Source organism: Sus scrofa, chromosome 1 (genome assembly GCF_054392235.1).
Source record: "Sus scrofa isolate SSC_HxYL_T2T_F1_AM1 chromosome 1, Sscrofa_HxYL_maternal_Yorkshire_Landrace_v2.0, whole genome shotgun sequence".
Classification (NCBI taxonomy): domain Eukaryota; kingdom Metazoa; phylum Chordata; class Mammalia; order Artiodactyla; family Suidae; genus Sus; species Sus scrofa.
The window spans coordinates 141,798,258-141,819,604 of record NC_139383.1 but is presented as its reverse complement, the minus strand read 5'-3'; the positions used below and the strand labels follow the sequence as shown (position 1 = coordinate 141,819,604).

The window sequence follows — 21,347 nt, the reverse complement described above, 5'->3', positions numbered from 1 at the left end:
GTGAAGCCAGTATATTCTGAACTGGGGCATAGCTGGGACTTGGAATTTGACTGCTAGATGTTTATTTTTGGACGATAGGGTTTTCATTTCTAAATTTAGAAAAAGGAAAGAGAAGCTCTTGGCTTTAATTTAGAATTCTGTTTCTGTACTTACTGCTAGTGGAGTTGGCTGGCAGGTTGATTAAACCATCTTCATTTAGCTGGTAGGAGCCTTGTAAAACTGCCTAGAAGAGTAAGTTCCCCAGGGGAAGAGCAAAAACTGGATGGAAGTCAAGTTTTAATGTTTTAGACTTGGCTTTGAATGAAACTGTCTACATTGGTCATTCTTATTTTAACAGGAATTCTAGGCATTTTAGTAGTTTTAGATGACAGGATCAAGAAAGCTTTATTTTAATATAGCATATCCAATCTTACCTCATGGGGTGTGTGTGTGTGTGTGTGTGTGTGTGTGTGTGTGTGTGTGTATGGAAGGGAACTGATGGGCATTTAGAGTATCTTATATTAATGGAAGCAGTGGCTGGCCAAGTCCCAGGAGTAAGATTTGGTGGTAACTGACCTTTGGGCTGAAGAAAATAAGCCCATGTGCTATTTCCTAGTCTAATGGCCACAAGAGCCATCAGTAACTTACCTTCAAAGCAGCAAACCTAAGTCCCCTCTCTCCCATGGTGAGGGCTGATTTTTCTACTTCTCATTCAATGACCAGAGACACCAGTGAGAGGTAAAGTCAATACCTCTGTTCTGACCCTCAGTCATGCCTGTGGTACATTTCTTTAAGTCTGCAGTTAGATGTTCAGAACCCAAGAGCACAGCCACCACTGTCAATCTGCCTTTGAGTGAAAACAGATGCTACACCTGTGGTGAATCTTGTTTCTTGACAACTATTGATTTGCAATCTTTAGCAAATTCCCACAACTGCCAGAGATGCCTCTCCTTGGCCTCTTCTCCCAGTGGTCTAAGGCAGGTATGAGGGTGAAGAGTTTGAGTCTCTGTGGCCCACTCTGTTTTTTCAATGAATCCTTCTCCATCTGGCTCAGGGTAAAGAAGAGGGGCCATATAGGAAATATGCTCTGCCACCCACTACAAACCTTCTCAAAAGCTAGAGAGAGGTGGAGTATGTTAGGATTTGGAACTGGCAGATACTTCTACATTTCTGGCAAGGGGTGAGTCAGACAACCACCAGGAAACAGAACTCCTCCTACAACTGCCTAGAAACAACACATGTCTCTGCTCCTATTTATCCAGGCTCTCATCATCAGGCTGGCACATGTGGCAGGAATATGGGAGGCTGGCTCCTGAGCTTTGCCCCTTGCCAGCTGTGTGACCCCTGGCACCCACACAGGCTCACCTCTCCTAGCCCCTGGTACTTTTCTAAAGGCCATTTTAAACTCTGAAATTCTATGGTGTGATTAAATTGTGAGATGCAGAAAGGAAGAGGCCCACAGGCAACAGGTGGAGGACCTTGGAAGGAAAAGACAAATCTCTAAGGAAGATCCAGATCTCTTCATTTTTGCCTCTGATTATACTCATTACCTCTATCACTTCCTAGTATTTCTACTTCTTTGCTCCATGACCTTCAGTAAGTTGCTTAGCCTCTCTAGATCTCTGTTGCCCCTGGTGCCTTTCTGGAAATTGGGAACAATGACACCACCCATATAGCGATGTTGATTTTGGTATTTTTATTTTGAGGACTAAATTGTTATACATTTAAAGTGTCTAGTGTAGGGTATGCTCATGGAGGAGTGCTCAAAATATGTTTATTTTCTCCACTTTCTCAACACCATACACACACGCACAAATCTCAAAATGGATTAAAGACCTAAATGTAAGGTTGGATACTATAAAATTCCTAAACAGAGGCAGGACACTATTTGACATAAATCACAGCAATATATTTTTGACTCATCTCCTAGCATAATGAAAATAGAAACAAAAATAAACAAATGGGACCTAATTAAACTTAAAGATTTTGCACAGCAAAGGAAACCAGAAGCAAAACAAAAAAGATAACCTACGGAATGGGAGAAAATATTTGCAAACAGTGAAACCAACAAGGGAATAATGTCCAAAATATACAAACATTTCATACGGCTCAATATAAAAAAATAAAATAAAAAATGGGCAGAAGACCTAAACAGACATTTCTCCAAAGAAGACAGACATACAGATGGCCAAAAGAACATGAAAAGATGCTCAACATCACTAAGTATTAAAGTAGTGCAAATCAAAACTACAATGAAGTATCACCTCACATCAGTTAGCATGGCCATCATCAAAAAGTCTATAAACAATAAATGCTGAACAGGGTGTGGAAAAAAGGGAACCTTCCTATACTGCTGGTGGGCATGTTCACTATGGAGAACAGTATGGAGGTTTCTAAAAAACTAAAGAGTTACCATAAAATCCTGTAATCCCACTCCTGGGCATATATCTGGAGAAAACTCTAATTTGAAATGATACACACATCCCAATGTTCACTGCAGTGCTATTTACAATAGCCAAGACATGGAAGCAACCTAAAAGACCATCAACAGAGGAGTGGATAAAGAAGATGGTGTACATACATACAATGGAATATTGCTCAGCCATAAAAAAGAATGAAATAATGCCATTTGCAGCAACATGGATGGATCTAGAGATTATCATACTAAGTGAAAGAAGCCATATAGAGAAAGACAAATATCATTTGATAGCACTTATAGTATAATCTAAAAAACAATGAAATAAATGGACTTATTTACAAAACAGATATAGAAAATAAATTTACAGTTACCAAAGAGGAAAGGTGGTAGAAGGGGTAAATTAGGACTTGGGATTAACAGATACACACTACTATATATAAAATAGATAACAAGGACTTACTGTATAATACACAGAACTCTACTCAATATTTTGTAATAGCCTATAAGGGAAAAGAATTTGAAAAAAAAGAATCTGAAAAAGAACATATATCTATACACATAAATACCTGAGTCACTGTACTGTACACCTGAAACCAACACAACATTGTAAACCAACTATACTTAAATAATTAAAAAAAAAAATCTCTAGTGCTCCTTAGAGCAAGAAAATGCTAAAGCAGAGATTTCCTCATGTTCTTCATGCTCCCTAAGTCTCTGTAGTTTCTGTAGGTGAGAGATAGGAAGATGCTGCAGATGGGTGCAAGTTGTGCTCTCTTTGCCACCCATTTGACACACTCCTGCCCCCCACCTCTTCCTGCCTCCTGAGTCTTATCCCCTTCTTCAGAAGCTGGCTTTCTGGTCCCTACTTCTGGGGATTCTTCCCCAGTTACACCAGCCAAAAGAACCCTCTTCCTTGTATGGAGCCCCTGGCATCTTTACTCTCTAAGCCTACTTTTCACTTATATTGTGGAATATCTTTTGTATTTCAAATTGCCATTTGTATTTATATGTCCTTTTGCTATTAGCATCATACTTTTCTCTGGCCTCTTTATCTAGAGGGTAGATTTCTTGAGGGCAGGAAGCTTGTGTTTTTACACCTCCCTAAATATAGTGAGCATTCCATGTATGCGTAGAACCCATTGTGAAAAATAACTTTACACTTTTCATTTGTTCCCACTGCAGTGCTATCTCCTCATATCCTTACTATTCTTAATTAATATTGAATTTTCCTTATAGCCCATCACTCTGCTTCTTTTCCTCACAGCATAGATGAGGCTTCTAAATTTGCATTTGTGTTACTTTTATTATTTATTTTTTCTATTTTCTTTTTAGGGCTGCATCTACAGCATATGGAAGTTCCTGGGACAGAGGCTGAATTGGGGCTGCAGCTGCCAGCCTATGCCACAGCAACACTGGATCTGAGCCATATCTGTGATCTGCCCTACAGCTCATGGCAATGCCAGATCCTTAACCTTCTGAGCGAGGCCAGGGATTGAACTCGCATCCTCATGGATAGTAGTCAGGTTCTTAACTTCCTGAGCCATGACAGGAACTCTGCATTTGTGTTACTTTTAAAAAGATTATTTTATTTTTCTCTTCTCTATACATGTAAGAATGAGAGCATGTATGTTTTTCTTTTCCTTGCCTTCTAGATATCTTTCTGAAGTCTCAAAGATGTAGCCCTAAACTCTTCTCCAAGGCTTTTAAAGGATTTGTTTCCTAATAATGACATCTTTTCTTTAAAGTGAATGTCATAAACCCTTAATTCCCTTCCATACATGGGAATTCATCACTGTATTTCAAGAATTCCCCAAAACCAAAAATATCAATCTCACAAATCAATCTCCATCTGACCTATTCTCCACAGTCAAATCCAAATTCCTCCCTTAAAAGTTCTGCATTCCTCTGAAGCTAAATGATACAAAAAATGTCAAAAACACCCTTGCATTTGAATCACCCCAGTCTCTCTCTGCTCCTATGGGCTGATTCAGCAGACTGGCTTCTGGTGGAGGGCACTGGTTTCCCGGGCTAGTTTCTGGACTATTTAAAACAGATGGAGGCATCTTCAAGGCGGCCCTGTCAAAGGCCAAGGACATTTTTTTCGGCATAGACTCTGAGCTTGTTGCCACATAAACAAACAGAAGGATTTCACTTTAGCTTCCCCATGTTTTTGGATTAATGACAAATGCTAAGAGGGGTACGGAAGCCAGTAAGGCAGGCCAGGGCAGCTAGAAGCCCAGAAAGAAGCTGGGAGTTGCTGGCTCTGGCTGCACACTCAGGGTGAGGCCGTGAGCAAGCCTCTACTGTGAACGAACGTCTGGAAAACCTCTCAGCTGGACAGTCCACCCGCAGACCCAGAGGCTGGATAAGGTAGGAGTGAAGGGGCAGTCTGCCTTGGATTCCCTGGGTTCAGCGAGTACGTCTCACTTCTGGCTGCACAGTGAGATCACCTGCAAGGTTGCTGAAAGCTGCCAGTGTCTGGGCCGCACCCCAAACATGGGAGGTTTTTTTTTTTTTTGAAAAGATTTCTAGAGGATTCAGATATTCGGATATGCAGCCAGGATGGAGAACCACTAATTGGTGATGATGAAAAGTCAGATTTTCTTTTGAATATCTTGAATGAGTTGTTTTTTCCTTCACTTTTTTAGAAGACTTTTTTGGGGTACATTTTAGCTGTTTATAATGTATACTCTCCTTCACTCTTTCCCTAACTCTTAGCCCCTTCAGGAGTTGAAAAAATGATTTCTTTCTTTCTCTCCTCCATCCTTGCTGCCTTCCCTGCCTCCCTCCTTCCTCCCTCCCACCCACCCGTCTATCTATTTATACACACATATATAATTTGTGTAAGTTTTCATCACCAAAAGGGCTCATCTTGACTTCAGTAAACCATCTTTGCTAGTTCAGGAGTTAGTGGTTGCAGTATGCTGGATTCCATACTGGAAATCAAGTTCAGTAGATTTAGGTCTAATCCAAGCTCTGTTATGTGACTGTGGGTAAATCTTATATGCTTCTTTGAGCCAGAGTTTCCTTACCTGTGAAACAAGGGAGTCAGACCAGGCATCCTCCAAAGTTATTTCCAGCTCTAGTGTCTGCTTGTAACATCCACTTTCTTACTAAACACCATGGAGCAGGACCTACAGAAGAAAAGGAGGGTGTTTCTCACTTATGTGCTGGAACTAACCTCTTGTGTAATCTTTAGGAACTGTCTTAAGGGCCCGTGTCATTAAGAGAAGATCAAAGCCAACCTCTGAGCTACCTGGATGCTTGTCCCATCTCTGCCTATAAACTGTCTGAGGAAGATTAATTTTTATTTTTTTTATCTGTATAAAATGAGGAAGCTGCCTTTAGAATGCTAGGGCTTGGTTTCCCAACATGTGTCTTATGGAACCCTAGTCTCACAAGATGAGTCTTGATTAAAAAGGTACTGGAGTTCAATAAATTTGGGAAATGAGGCACGGTCTAACCCTCCTCTTAGAGATTCATAATGCATATTAGTATTAAAAGCTTTGCATAATCTCTTAGTAAAGAAATCTGCCTAATGTTGCTTAACACAGTTTGCCATGTAAGTGATCATACTTATTTGAGCAACCAGTTAATATCTCTGGCTCATGGAACACATGTAGGGAAGTGTAGCTTGCTGCGCTGTGGCTTACAAGCCACAGCAGCCTAAGGCATTCCTGTTATCAGTGGTATTTTCAATATGGTAACTTCCACCCCCATTCTCCTTGGAATGCTGAAGTCTACATCGCCCCCTGTGGGCCTATCACATCCCAGACTCAAAATCCAAAGCTTAGGAAACTTTCAGATTGGTTTTGAGATCTGGGGAGGTCATAGATCACCTGTGAAAAAGAATGGAGGAAGAGGATGCACTCTGCAGAATTCACGCAAGGCAGAAGAGAAGAAAGAGAGCTAGAAATTCTATGGCCCAAGAGAGCTAGGAAGGCAGGTAGACAAGGGACAATAAGAACACAGGGAAGACAAAATTAGTTCCCTTTCTCTGTTAATCATGATCTTTGATTAAACATATTGATATAAACACTTTATTTCAAAGATATAGTTTTCTTCCTCATTTCGATGGGTTGTTTCTAAAGAATAACAGTAGAGCAGTTCTAGGAGGAATCTTAGAGATCGCTGGGTCCAAATATGACAAACAGTTTAAGGTATGGTACCAGCTCTGACAAACAGTTTAAGGTATGGTACCAGCTCTGAACCTAGTGCCCCAGAGGCTGCCTGGGGCACTAGGTTCAGAAGGGCACAGGGGCTATATACTGACCTAAATTGAAATTCTGTGTGATTCCTAATGATAATTTCCATATATAAGGTGGGACAGTGTCACCTGAGTGGGGTATTTGCCATTCCTTATGAGGATGAGGAAATCACTCAAAGGAGAATATACTTGCCCATACTCACACCAAGTAACTGTCCACCCCCTGCCCCCATTCTCATTTACTGAGCGTGAACAACATTCTTGATATTTAAAGGGTAAAAGTGTATGGACTACATACTTTGAGGTTGTCTCAACTCAGTCAATGTACACATTCATTTGCTAAACATGAATAAATAGTGAGCAAATGGGGATCATTTATACTCCAGTTCAGGCCAATTGCCTCCTCTTATCTTTATCTTTGTCTATGCAAACACGGCAAATGTTTGTGACCAAATCTGGGGCACTAACTCAGGGGTTTGAAAATGTTTGGATTTTGTTGCTTTCACATTTTGAAACCTGGGAAAAGGCGAACATCTACCAGCAGTTGGGAACCACTCTTCCAGCTTCCCAAAGGCTTCCTGGCACCGATTTCCAGGTGCTTTCTAGTCCTGAAAGGTACTTTTAGAGAATTAGCAGATGATGGGAACCTCCAGAGATGAAAGTGCTTCCATTCACTAAGCTTGTGCCACCCAAACACAGCCATGAACATGGCTCTCTGATGGGGGCCAGTACCCACTTCAAGACCCTGGTTTCCTGACCCTTGATTTCTGGCTAGCCTTGGGGGATGACTTCACCAACCCCTTTAGTTCTGTTCCAAATATCTCCCTGATCTTCTGCCTCCAGACACTCAGCTTTTACCTTCATCTTTAGTAGATTTTTATCCAAGATAAGATCTTAGGCTCTTATGTACAACACACAGGAATGAACTGCCTGCTGAGATCAGGAAAGCTTTCAAATCAAGCCTCCTGTCCAACTATGAAGAATGTATGGCAAAGAGCCAGTCTTCTCAGTTGAGCCCAACAAATATTTTCCCTAAAGATTATCAACATCCAGTTCAACTGCTCATTACAACGTATGCAGCTCTCTACTCTGCAAATGGATAGAAAACTTGAGTAAGTTCTTTTCCTTTATAAAAGCTATTCCCATACATGTATGTTTATAGCTTCACAGAAATAGGAAACGATATCCTATACTTTAGTTACAGTTCATTTGGGGAATGGGAGTAGGGGAGGGGCTTGAAGTGGGTTTCATTTTCTCCTTTATGCACATCATTTTTAAAAAAACAAATAAGAGCATATTTTCTAATTGGAAAATAAAAAATATTAAGTAAACTTAGAAAAATAAAAAAGTAGTTACTAATTCTTAGGGATGAAGGGAGGGAAACCAAAGTTCATTTAACCTTTTGATTCAAAATCTGCTGTAAATCTTAGTCAAATTTCCTATACAATTTTGCATGTATCTATGTATGTATGTGTGTGTGTGTGTGTGTGTGTGTATGCACTGCTCTAATGTTGCCAATCATCCTTTCTTGGGAAGAACTGTTCATTCTGAACTGTGTCTCTCTTATATTTTTGGTGTTAAAATGTCCTTTGTTTATGAAATAATAGTGACAGTAAATGATAATTTTTTAATATCTTGCTTGGCATAATAAATCATTGGAGATTCAATGTAAGTTCTCAAACTTTAGACAATTACGGGTTTATTAAAACTATAGTCTTGGAACTTCTCATGTTACCAATGTCCCCATTTTATAGATAAGGGCACAGACACTTAGGGAAGTTGTAAAGCACCCACGATAATTGATTTAACTCTGTTCTTTACACCATACCACTGTCTCTCAATTAAAAAATTCATTAGTCATATAATATTTGCTTACTGAGCATATAACAGTTATTAGACTAGGTGTTAGGGATAAATATGAATAAAAAGGTATATTCTCTTGTAATATAATGGCCAACAGCATTAGTTTACATACCATGTGCTAAATCAGTCAATAAAATTTTCCTCTTCAGTAAATAAATGAGACTTATAACATCTTACTTATTACCTATCATCATTTCTTTATATATTACTATACTTCCTAGCAGACACTTTGCTTTGTCCATAATATTGACATCTTATTTTGAACCATATAAGAATGTTAAAGGTTTTAAAAAGTTAAACAGAATGAATATGCATGCTCTTTTAAATTCTTTAGGCAATATTTAAATATTCAGAGACATGAGTATTTTCACTGCTCACAGCCCTCCAATCCCATTCTGGTCTCTGGAACTAACCACTGTTAACAGTTTTGTGGATATCCTTCCAGAGCCTTTTCCTTAGAGCATCTGCATAGATCTGTGGTTACTTTTGGTTAAGTAGCTTTTCTCATATAATTATTTCTTGTAGCGTAAACTTCCTTTATCCCAGTTAGAGTGATCCTGTCATTTCTGTGAATGGGATCATCAACCACACCTCCACAATTTTGCCTAAATTCAGGCCCTTCTCACCTTAAAATAAGTTGTGTTTTAAAGGTTTTTGTTTCATAAGCTGATTGGAATGTGTTCTCATAAAATGAGCTACAAATATGTTTTACACAGTGGTTGCAGCAGCACAAGAAAAAAGTCAGTATGGAAAAGGAACATTTAAAGAGTCTTTCCCATGTGTGAAAAGCCCTATTAAGAACTTTCCATCATTTCATTTACTCTTTGCAACATTCTTGTTAGGGTGGTTATTATGCCAAATTATATAGTTGGAACAGCTGATGTTCAAGGCAACTAACTCGCCCATTATCCTACAGGTTGTAAAAGTCAGGGCTAGGAGTCAGGTCCCCTTGTATTTGACTCCTAAGGCCAAGCACATTGCAGCCCCCGGAAGCCAGTTTAATAGGGGAAGGGTACACACACAGACATATACTCAGCCTCTGGAGGTGGAAGGGGGTTGCTTCCTCCCGTCTCGGCAATCACAGAGGGAATGAGCTGGAACAAGAGGGCTGCTAGCTCTGGTGCCGTCATACCAATTGAATACTCCCATCCCAATCAAATATGTCAGACCAGGGGGCTGGCTTAGTGCCTCATTGCTGTAGGGATATTTTGGCTTCCAAAGCCAGTTATACACATACTACTGATTCAGAAGTTAAATTGCTGGCTTGTGATTGCGTTTGCCTGATGGGAGGCATCAGCAGGAGGCTACAAGGTATGAGGAAAGAAAATATCAGGGTACTTAGCATCCTGGCTCCTTTCTTGTCATAGCTGCTTTGTACTGGCTGGATTCCTATACCAAAAGCCACAGCTCCAGCTGGATGGCCTTCTCTCCATCTTCCACCCTCTCCACATTTCAGCAAATAATTCCTCCCCTGACACCTTTGACCTAGGGGTGGTTACAGCATTCAACTCTTACTGGCCAAACGCTTTACCATTTCTTGTTGGTTTAACATAACCTTACCCACTCTCCTATAAATGGCCCTCCGTTAAACTTTCTTTAATTATTCCTTTGGACCATACCATCTGTTTGCTGCCGGGAACTAGGCTGATCCAGTAAATGAAACCAGGATTTGTTCCTGAAAACAGATCCTCAAAATGGGATTCTGTGTTTAGGTTTCTCACATATTTGATGAAGGTGCACTTAATCCTTTGCCAAGGTGAAATGGATAACTTAAGTATGTGGTAGGATAAGTTACTCAAATTATCAACAGCTGTCGCATAGAGTGGTGTGTCTGTGAATGGCTGAGGTCATGTGACAGTGGTGTGAGTTGTTTTGTCAGATTTAGATTATATAGATTGTGCCATGGACTGGATACTTACAAAACCCAGATAACATAGAGGAAAGGACAAATTATTAGCCTTGAAAGCTCAACTCAGGGCAGAGGTAAAAAACTGAACAGCCTCTTTGGAAGTGTTTAGAGATGTTTACCTTTTATAGCTGCAGGGCAAACAGATCTAATTTAAGCTTTTCAAGAATTTCCTTATCTATTACAGCTGCAGGGCACATACCACTGAAGATCACCTGGCTAAACACATACACTATCTCCACCTACCTTTCCTCTCTCACATAGATTTCTAGGTGCTTGCAACCTGCTGAAATAGAATATGCTGAGGATTCAAATTTACCTGGGAATGACTCTTGGCTTTGGCCATAACCACCTATATGGGATCAGGCAAACTGCTTTATCACTCTGAGCGGCAAGTTGCTTCATCAGGAAATGTGCAACACTGCTTGTTCTTGTATAAGATAAGGTCTAAGTGGAAAAAGAGGAGATTCCTAAGGTATAAGATGAGGATGTTTGAGGCAAACATAGACAACTGAGAGCTGAAACCTCTCAAATCCCCTGATCTTTCACTGCATAAGGAAGAACTCCTGCTCCCCCAGCCCCATCTAAGACAACAACTGCCCCCTTATCTTAGCAAGCCCCAACAGGAGAATCAGTGCAGACCTCTAGTATTCCGAGTGTAACCAAGACCCCTTCTGCAGATAAATTATTCTCTCTTTAAATAGTTTCTGCCTTGCTATAGGCCCTAGTAGAAACTAAATGCCTGACCACATCAGTTTTCTGTGCCTGCAGTAACAAATGATCCCAAACCTGGTGCCATAAAACAAGAGAAATTTGTTCTCTCACCGTTCTGGAGTCTAGAAGTCTGAAATAAGGTGTCAGCAGGGCCACAGTGCCTTTAAAGGCTTCAGAGGAGTTTCCTTCCTTTCCTGGTCCAGCTTCTGTGATTCCAGAAATTCCTTGGCTTGTGACTGCATGGCTCCACTCTCTCCCTCCATTCTTCCCACTTCTCATCTGCATCTCCTCCTCATCTGTCTCTAAAAAGAACACTTGTAGTTGGATTTGGGGCACACCCTAGTAATCCAGGATGAGCTCATCTCAAAATCCTTAGCTTAATTCTGCCTGCAAAATACCTTTTCCAAAAAAGTTCACATCCACAGGTTCTAGGAGACTATCTTTTTGGGGGGTGGGGGTGGAGGTGGGGGAGACTGTTCAAACTATTACACTAACTATGTAAAATCAAGTTATTATGTAACTTGAGTCACCCTCAGTGAACTGGGTGTTATCTGACCCACTGTCCACAGAATTGGACATGTGCATTAGCAATCCATCAAATGAAAATGGCATAGAAAAGATAAGATTCAACATGTGCAGGTGGCTCACTCTTTGAACACCCACTTCTGCTGCATTGCCTCTTCTAGCACAATTCATATCTATAGCCTTAGGTGGGGTCCCTTATAACCATGTGACTGGGGAGCAAAAGACTTAGGCCTGATGTTATAAGATATGGGCAGAAGACAGACGTGCACAGCCACTGCACTGTAATCCCAGTTGGGGTGGCTCTGCAAGACCAGAGTGGAGGGAAATTATTCCAATTAGGAAAACATTAAGAGGACTATTTGGTTATTTACTTAGGCCACTGAAAGATGGCCTAAGGTTTCCATCCACATCTACATGGGAAGTGACTAAAAACTTAACAAGCTGGTCAGGCACTTTATAGAATACGATTTGGAGATTGGTAACAAAGGGAAATGTATGAGGATAGATTTCTCATAATGGGCACAGAATATTCTTTGATCATGTAAATGCTCACCAGAGAGCATTTCACTGTGGAGAGGCTCTTGATAGTCAGGTGGACAAAATAAAATCCTCTGGCTATCAGTCAGAATGTATCTCAGCCAACCTGGTGCTTGGTCAATGGGCACCTTAAACAACATTGCTATGGCAGCAGGGATTGAGGTTCCTCAGCATGATCTCCCTCATCAAGACCAACCTGGCTACTGCCACTGCTCAGCATTTCACCTCTGTATCTCAGTATCTCCAACGGCAGAGACCAATACTGAGCTTATGATACAGCATCATTCTCTAGGATGACCAACTTAACTACCATATTGTTGGATCCCTCCCATCACAGAGACAGCAGCCATTTTTCCTCAAAAGAATAGCTACATGTTCTAAACAAGTATTTTCTCTTTGCTCCTAATTCTTTTGCCAGCATAACCATTCCTAGACTTATAGGATACATTATTTTATCCCTTATATAACTCACTGGCAAAAAAGCATGGAAATGAGTTCTCGTCCAATAAACTCACCACCTCATCATTGATACACTGGTGGAATGAATTAGTGCAGACACAGTTGCAATTACAGGGAGACAGAGAACTGTGTGGTTAGGCTGTATGCCTCAAAGCAGAGGTCAAAATATAGTGCCATTTCCCTGACAGTCAGATGCTTCAGAATCAAGATATGAATAATGCACTTAAAGAAGTTCGATTCTAATCTGGGGACTGGTGGTTTTGGAGGTTCTAGTGCCCAAGAGAAGACTTCTGAGAGGGTCATGGTTCCACTAAATTGGAAGCTGCGACGGACTGGCTTCTCATGCTGCTAAACCAACATGCAGAGATGGGACCACTCTACTGGCCTGGGTGATCCAACTTTGTAAAGGAGAACATGGATGGCTGATACCTGACAGGAGGGATGAGGGCAGTGCCTAAAGCTTAGAGAATTTACTAGAGCCCTTCTTAGTATTTTTCTACCAACCTGGCTTATGAAAAATTGCAGCACTTCAATAAATACAAGACAGCCATAGAATCAGATTTTGTACAAATAAGATTTGAGTCTCACTATGAGGAAAAGACTATCCAGCCAAGGAACTTATAGAGGGGAACAGGAACAGGGAAGGGATAGCAGAAGGAGGAAGCTGTGGTTATCAAATTAGTCCTGAGACTCAGCACAGAAGCAGGGACAGTGGATGCTATGTTTTGTGTCATTCCTCCCAACCCCATTTCTTTTTTATCCTGTGTCATGGTTGTGCCTTATGGAGAGCACTGATGTGGTACATTTTATGTTTCCTGTGGAAGTATAAGCGAATTCAGATCATCTTGCCATGATACATCTGCTGATTGAAACTATGTGTTTCTTGGAGTTCCTGTCGTGGTTCAGTGGTTAACAAACCCAACTAGTATCCATGAGGACACAGGTTCGATCCCTGACCTTGCTCAGTGGGTTAAGGATCTGGCATTGCCGTGAGCTGTGGTGTAGGTCGCAGATGCGGCTTGGATTTGGTGTTGCTCTGGCTGTGATGTAGGTCAGCAGCTGCAGCTCCAATTCTACCCCTAGCCTGGGAACCTCCATATGCCACAACTGCGGCCCTAAAAAGCAAAATAACAACATCAACAACAAAAAACTATGTGTTTCCTCTACTGGGGATACATGTTTTTCAACCAAAAGGAAAAAGTAGACACTGAGGCGCAAATATGTGTTAGAAATATTCTTGCTTCCTCCAGACCTGTTTTCTATCCTTATTTCCCCAGCTCTATGCATGGAGAGGTTGACTGCTATGAACTGCCCTAACCAGGCTCCATTCATGTGGCTTTCAGTTGCAATGGCAGTGGCAGATGAGAGTGCTGAGGGAAGACCAAGCTGTGCATTCCCTGGCCTCCCCTTGCCTGGGCCACAGTTTAGCAGTGGCCACTTTCTTCTTTCCAGGGCCACGGGACCTCTTGGGTAGTCCTTCCCAAGAGCTACAAGTATTTTCAGGTCTCAGTAAGCCCTTTCTCCCCTTGTGTCTTCAGTCTCTCAGTTAAAGGCTACTAACACCACTCCCTTGTTGATTTCCCTTAACTCTAACCTTTCTAGTCACTTGTGATAGAATATGATGGAGGATAATGTGAGAAAAGAATATATATATATTCTGGGTTACTTTGCTGTATAGTAGAAGTTGACAGAATACTGTAAATCAACTATAATGGAATAAATAAAAATCAAAAAAAAATAAAAACTTTTATGAAAAAAAAGTTTCATGAAACTCTCTCTGGTCAGTCATGTGAATGAGCTGTCACTTGCTTGCCAGGATTCTGACTAGCACAATACCTAAGGCCATGATCTTCTGTTTAGGCTAAGGAATCCCTCCTTCTCCACCTGGCTCACATGCTCATATATCAAGTGTGGCTTAGACAGTGAAAGACAAATATCATGTGATATCGCTTACATGTAGAATCTTAAAAAAAGGATACAAATGAACTTATTTGCAGGACAGACACAGACCAACTTTGAAAACAAACATACAGTTACCAAAGGGGACAGGCTGGGGGGCGGGATGGAATTGGGGATTTGGGACTGGCATATACACACCGTGGTATATGGAATGACTGGCTAACGGGGACCTGCTGTATAGCGTGGGGAACCCTACCCAATATCCTGTGATAATCTATGTGGGAAAAGAATCTGAAAAAGGGGAGTTCCTGTTGTGGCTCAGTGGTTAACAAGTGCAACTAGTATCCATGAGGATGTGGGTTCGATCCCTGGCCTCACTCAGTGGGTTGGGGATTCGGTGTTGCCATGAGCTGTGGTGTGGATTGCAGACATGGCTCAGATCCTCCATTGTTGTGGCTGTAGTATAGGCCGGCGGCTGCAGCTCCTGATTTAACCCCTAACCTGAGAACCTCCATGTGCTATGGGTGCAGCCCTAAAAAGACAAAAAAAAAAAAAAAGGAATTTGAAAAAGAATGGAAGTGTGTACCTATATAACTGAATCACTTTGTTGTACAACAGAAATTATCACAGCATTGTATATCAACTATACTTCAGTAAATCTTTAAAAAATAAACAAAAAAAGCATGGTTCTACATGCATATGTTTCAAAGATCCAAAGACAGCTTCTCTTCCATGGACTGTGGTCACTTCCATAACACCACCACAAGAGGGAAAAGGAATTTCTCTTTTAGGTGTAGGAATTTTTTTTTTTTTTTTGTCTTTTTGCCATTTCTTGGGCTGCTCCCATGGCACATGGAGGTTCCCAGGCTAGGGGTCCAATCGGAGCTGAGCCACCAGCCTACGCCAGAGCCACAGCAACATGGGATCCGAGCTGAGTCTGCAACCTACACCACAGCTCACGGCAATGCCGGATCCTTAACCTTAACCCACTGAGCAATGCCAGGGATCAAACCCGAAACCTCATGGTTCCTAGTCGGATTCATTAACCACTGAGCCACAACGGGAACTCCAAGGTGTAGGAAATTTTGGCCCCTGCCTCATCCATATGCCAAGTCCTCTGAATTTGGAAAAATGTTCACTATTAATTTTGTTAGCATTATAGTAGCTAACTATAGAATAGTTATATTCTAGTGGTCATAAGACTATAGACCACTACTACTAGGCTATAAGCTTACTTCTATTACTTACTATTATATCATTATATTACTTACTATTACTAGGCTATAAGCTTGCTTCATTCATTCATTCAGCAAACATTTAGTAAACACTTACTTTGTTCTGGGCTCTGAAAATCTAGAACTGGACAAAACAAAGAGTTTACCATCAGGGAGCTTACAATTTCATGGAATAAGCCCTCACTTCCTTCTCTGTAGTATTGTGAGCACAGTGGGAAAATCTCAGTCAGTAATTATTATATGAAGAAAGATGAGGATTAGGAAAATGACAAAATGTAAATTACAGTTATCATTAGATCAATGTAGTTCAATTTATTTTTTTTTTTGTCTTTTTGTCTTTTTAGAGCGGCACCTACAGCATATGGAGGTTCCCAGGCTAGGGGTTGAATCAGAGCTACAGCTGCCTGACTTACACCACAGCCACAGCCACAGCAATGCCATATCCGAGCCATGTCTTCGACCTATACCACAGCTCAAAGCAACGCCAGATCCTTAACCTACTGAGCAAGGCCAGGGATTGAACTTGGGTCCTCATGGATGATAGTCAGATAGATTCATTTCCACTGAGCTACAATGGTAACTCCATCAATGCAGTTCAGTTTTTAAGTGTGAGGGTGATCCTGCCAATCTGCTGGTAAGTCTCCTCTCAGAATCACTTAGATTTTTGTGCTTAGAAATTTGTGAAAATTCATGAGGTTTTGCTAGATTCCTCTCATTACCATGTCAAATATCTGGAAGCATCACAATATTAGTGCAACTGTTGCTGCTTCAGAATCTGCCCCATGGTGTTTTCCAGAAAAAACCCATGTCTCTTGCCCTACCGCTCTAGATAGTTGTACTGGGATGAGTTCTGTGGTGGTGACCAGACTCCTTAGCCTTCCACATCTCAGCTGCTTCTCAACCTACTTCAGCCTCTGTTCAAGAGGATCCCTTGCTCTATGGCTTCCCTCTAGATTCATTTCATCCTTTCCTCTGGCCCATGTCTTTTTCTTTTTAACCTCAGCTTCTGTCCCCCCCTTCCTAGATTATCCTCCTGGCCCATCATGCTGCTACCATCTGCCTACTGGGAGTCCTGTTGATAGAGAGCTAGGTGGTATGGCAACAGACTCACTTTGTAAAATGGAAATTGGAAAAAACGTAAAGCGTTTTCAGGTTTTTTAGAGCAACAGGGTAGGGGATGGAAAGCAAAGTCATTTATTCCAGAAACACTTTGTTCCCAGTAGGTCTCTGCAATGGTGTTTCCTCCTCTTAATGCTTTTGTTTCATGCAAGGTCAAATTTTAAATTGTACATGCTGACACAGTTGTGCCGTCTCATTGTCAGGTGGCTGGTGTGTGGTCAGGGCTTTTTAGCCCTTTGTAGTTTTGTGTGAAAAATCACTGCGATATGGGGTGGGAGGGGAAAGACCCATCAGGGAAAAATCTTGCTCACAGGAGAGCTGAAATCAAAGGAATGCTTGAGGCTGTGAAAACCGGCCTCCCGTTTCCTGGCTCCAGACTGTGAGCACTCAGGCCTTGGAAAAGGTAATCTGGAAAAAGTGAGGTGCGGGGAGGACGGGGATTTTCACACTGCAGCCGAGGATATCCATCGCTTCTTTTCAGGTTTAATTGTGCGTGGGTGGTGTATGATTATAAGTGCTCGTAAATTGTCTACCCCAAGACTGAATTCAGCCCCCTCCATATGTGTCAGCATGAGCTGAGCTGAAGCCAGTGAAACGGGCCAAAAACCACTCAAACTGCAGCCAGACTGATGACAGAGGGTTTGAAAAGTCAGCTATAGAGACCTGTGAACCTAGCTTTTGGAGTAATAGATTTCTTGTCCTAAACCTCTACACAGATGCTATTTTTTCCTCTTTGGGGTGGGATAGGAAAGGAGAAGGTACTAAGGGAGAAACTGACTTTCTTCTCTAGTTGAGCAAGTAGCATTTAGTCACTTAGAAAAGTATTCAGAAATTTTAGGTAAAACCCATCATGTGGCATTTTATAGGATGTTCCAACTGTCTGCTGCAAGATACATATTCCCTGCCTCCCTTTTTTGAGAGCTAAAAATGGCATTATTATTTTTCCTTTGTTATTGTTGTGTGGCTTTTTCTCAGTAATTTATTTTTTTATTTTATTGAGGCATAGTTAATTTACAGTTTTGCATTGATTTCTGGTATAAAGTGATTCATTTTTTGGTGTGTATACACACACACATTCTTTTTCATATTCTTTTCCATTACGGTTTATTACAAGATATTAAATATAGTTCCCTGTGCTATAGGACCTTGTTGTTTGTCCATCCTATATATGATAGTTTGCATCTGCTAATCTCAAATTCCTATTTTCAATTGAAACAAATTGATTTCCAACTTTTATAAAATAGCAATGAGAAAAAAATGCACTTTGACCCTTCAAAGGGGAAATAGGAAAGTGCTCTGCAGTATTTCCTGCCACTGCCTACTAATTATTTTTTAAAGGTGGTTACTTTGATTGCTTTTATATTCAGTAGTGAAATTGTGTTCGATGTTTTGTTTAAGTGTGAAGCATTTTTGAGATTGGGAAGTGAAGGAGCTTAAGAAATAATTGTCATTTGAAAGTTAAGCAAATACAATATAACCAGCTTGGTTATAACACAGATGAACATTTATTTATGCCTCCATAATAATTATCAATGGCATCCTGTTATGCAAAATGTATTGAGTGACAAGTGTCTAAGAAGACTCTTTTTTTTTGAGTTGATAGCTTAATTATGCAGAAGTGTTATTTTATTATTTTTTATTACTCAAATGAATTTATCACATCTGTAGTTATATAATGATCATAACAATCCTGTGAAATTGGTTGTTATGATCATTACATAACTACAGATGTGATAAATTCATTTGATAAGAAGACTCTTAAAGGAAATGACTGGAGCATCTGGTTAGTCCAGGGACAAAGATTTTTGTATAAAACATTCTTAACCCTCTGGGCAATGACCAAATTGGGCAGGTAGTTAAAGTTATGATGAGGTGATAAAGTGGCCCTGTTTGGATTCAGCTCAAGGATTTATATATGGGTCTGGAGTGAGGAATCTTAGATGTGAAATTATTTGGTGCCATTTAAAATGTAATTCCAATAAGCATGCAGGAAAATTATCATAATTTTTTTGATGGGCAAAGGGAAGATATTTTAGAAAATAATAGAATATTTGAAACATTAGTCATTTAAGAGAACTGAGGCTAAGACCTTTCTCTGGGAGTTAACTGATGCAATCTTATTAGTGAGAGTCCTTCTTGCTTCATCAAGAGCAACAGGATCAGAAGACAAGGCAAGGTGAGTCATGGTGGCAGCAACAGTGAGGGTTGTATGATGGGAAAACCCGAGAGCTGCAACCAGGAGATATTAACAGGTACTAAAGAGAGTTTGTAGAGCAGTTAGAAGAAGAGAGAAACTGAAGATTCAGGTATCCCATTAGCAATGCATCTAGATCACAGTAGCTGCTCAATAAATATTTATTGAATGGATGAGTGTGAGGAAAATGAAGAGGTGGGTGTGGGGAGGAGCCACATCAAAGTATCTAAAGATCTCATCCTGTGAGTTTTGGGGAAGAAGGGTGATTTTTTTTTTTTTTTCCAGAAGGTGCTAACAAAGATAATACAGAGTCAAATTTCTCATCTTAGGTTGGGTGTTAATGGTGCAATAAGGAAATGAGTAAGTGTTCTGGGATCTGGGTAGAGTTTTAGGGAAAACAGACCCAAGGCAATAAAGTGGAATGTTGGACCGGCAGAGAGTATGGGTCACTGGGGATCAGGAAGCAGAGTGAGTTCAGTAGCTGAGCCAGGCTTCTCCTTGCTCTGCAGAAGCTGTGGTCTGAGAAGAGCTCCACAAAAATTGTTCTTCCATCAGTAGGCAGTCCGCAGCTGGATGTCTACTTGTTCCAGGCCAGAAGCATGCTTGGTCTCATAACACCGGGGAAAAAAGAACTTGTATTTCCTAAAGATGAAGGATTTTTTCTCTGTGAAAGTGATTCCTAGGAGTTTTCTGGTGGCTCATTGGGTTAAGGATCTAGCATTGCCATTGTAGTGGCTTGGGTCACTGCTGTGGCTTGAGTTCAATCCCTGGCCCAGGAACTTTCACATGCTGCAAGTGCGGCCAAAAAAAAAAAAAAAAAAAAAGGGAAACTGCTTTATGGCAGTGTTTCTAAAATATTAAAAGGAAAAGAATTCTCTTGAATCTCTGCTATTGACACAAATTGTTTTTAGTATAATGTTATTTAAATATGTATATACAAATATAAAACTAGGAAAAAATTCTTTAGGTTTAAAAATCTTATAGCCTTATATAACCAACTTTAATTTCAAATTAAATTCACTCACTGAATTTGGCATGCAGCTACTTTGTTACAATGTGCTATGTGATGACACAATTTCTCTACTACTTTCCTCTATTTAAACTCTCAACAAATTTCATACAGTGTACTGTGAAGTCATAGGGTTTTGGTTGATTTTAATGCATCATTTATGAGTTATATACACCTCTCTTCTCTTCTCATACATAAGTGGTAATTAATGCATCACATAATGTCAGATCAAATCACAATTTATTAAGTAACTTAAGACACTAAAGTCTCATTCTGTAAAAACATCTTTTAATTACAAATGCCCAGTGTAAGTTTTGATTTTCTTATGAAGTAGTTTGACATGAGTAAGAATGGTAGTTGTGGGACAATTATTGTCATTTTGACATTAGGACATCAATTGAACAGCAATCAGATATGTTTATTTGTACTCTGACAGTTAAATGCTACAACTTAGGTGATCTCTTGGCACCAGCATGGTCATAAATACACCTTAAGGAGAGGCAATGAGTAAGTGGCACTACACAGTTCTCAGGTGACTGAGAATATACTAATATTAATTTTTAATTTTTACTCAGATATGTTTCAAATATGGTATGGAAAATAATATGAAAGACTTAATGCCCACCAAGTAAATTATAAGATGATAGATAATATTTTGCAGTTATTAGCTTCAGATATCTTCTTGGTTATCATCATCTTATCTTAAAAATTTATATACGGTAAATTTTTTGTACACAACTCTGAGTTTTAACACATGCATAGACTTGTATAACCATTACTAGATAAAACCAGTTTCATCATCCCCCCAAATTCCCTTGTGCTGTCCTTCATAGCCAAAACTTCCTCCTATGTCAACCCCCCAGCTACTACTGATATATTCTGTTCTGATAGTTTTGTCTTTTCTAGAATAGTATATAAATGGATTCCTATAATAGGTGACCTTTGGAGACTGACTTATTTCACTTTTATGTAATGCATGTTTTGTACATTAACACACCATTTTATTTTTAATGCTGAATATATTCCATTTGTGTGGATGTACCTTCTACTCATTGAGGGACAATTGATTTAATATTATGAATAGTGCTGTGATAAATATTTGGTTAAATGTTTTTCTGTTTTGATTTCTCTAGCATAAATTCCTAGAAGTAAGATTGACAGGTCCTAGCTTAAGTGTGCATTTAGCCTCATAAAAACCACCAAATTGATTTCTAGAATGTCTGAGCTATTTTGCATGCCCAGCAGCAATGTATAAGAGTTCTAGTTGCTCCTCTTCCTCATC

General features: G+C 40.2%; 2 protein-coding genes across 4 annotated transcripts in view; one reads left to right on the top strand and one right to left on the bottom strand.

Moving 5' to 3' along the window:
• RASGRP1 (RAS guanyl releasing protein 1) overlaps positions 1–21,347 on the bottom strand; it is a 977,163-nt gene that overhangs the window by 273,558 nt on the left and 682,258 nt on the right. The window contains exon 7 of the mRNA XM_084973917.1: positions 5,431–5,532. The gene's annotated coding sequence lies outside the window, so the exon portion shown is untranslated. The remainder of the gene's footprint in view (positions 1–5,430; positions 5,533–21,347) is intronic.
• The window catches only part of LOC110261468 (uncharacterized), a 321,036-nt gene continuing 304,047 nt past the window's right edge, over positions 4,359–21,347 (top strand). For all 3 annotated transcript variants that reach the window (XR_014814453.1, XR_014814452.1, XR_014814459.1), the window contains exon 1: positions 4,359–4,768. The gene's annotated coding sequence lies outside the window, so the exon portion shown is untranslated. The remainder of the gene's footprint in view (positions 4,769–21,347) is intronic.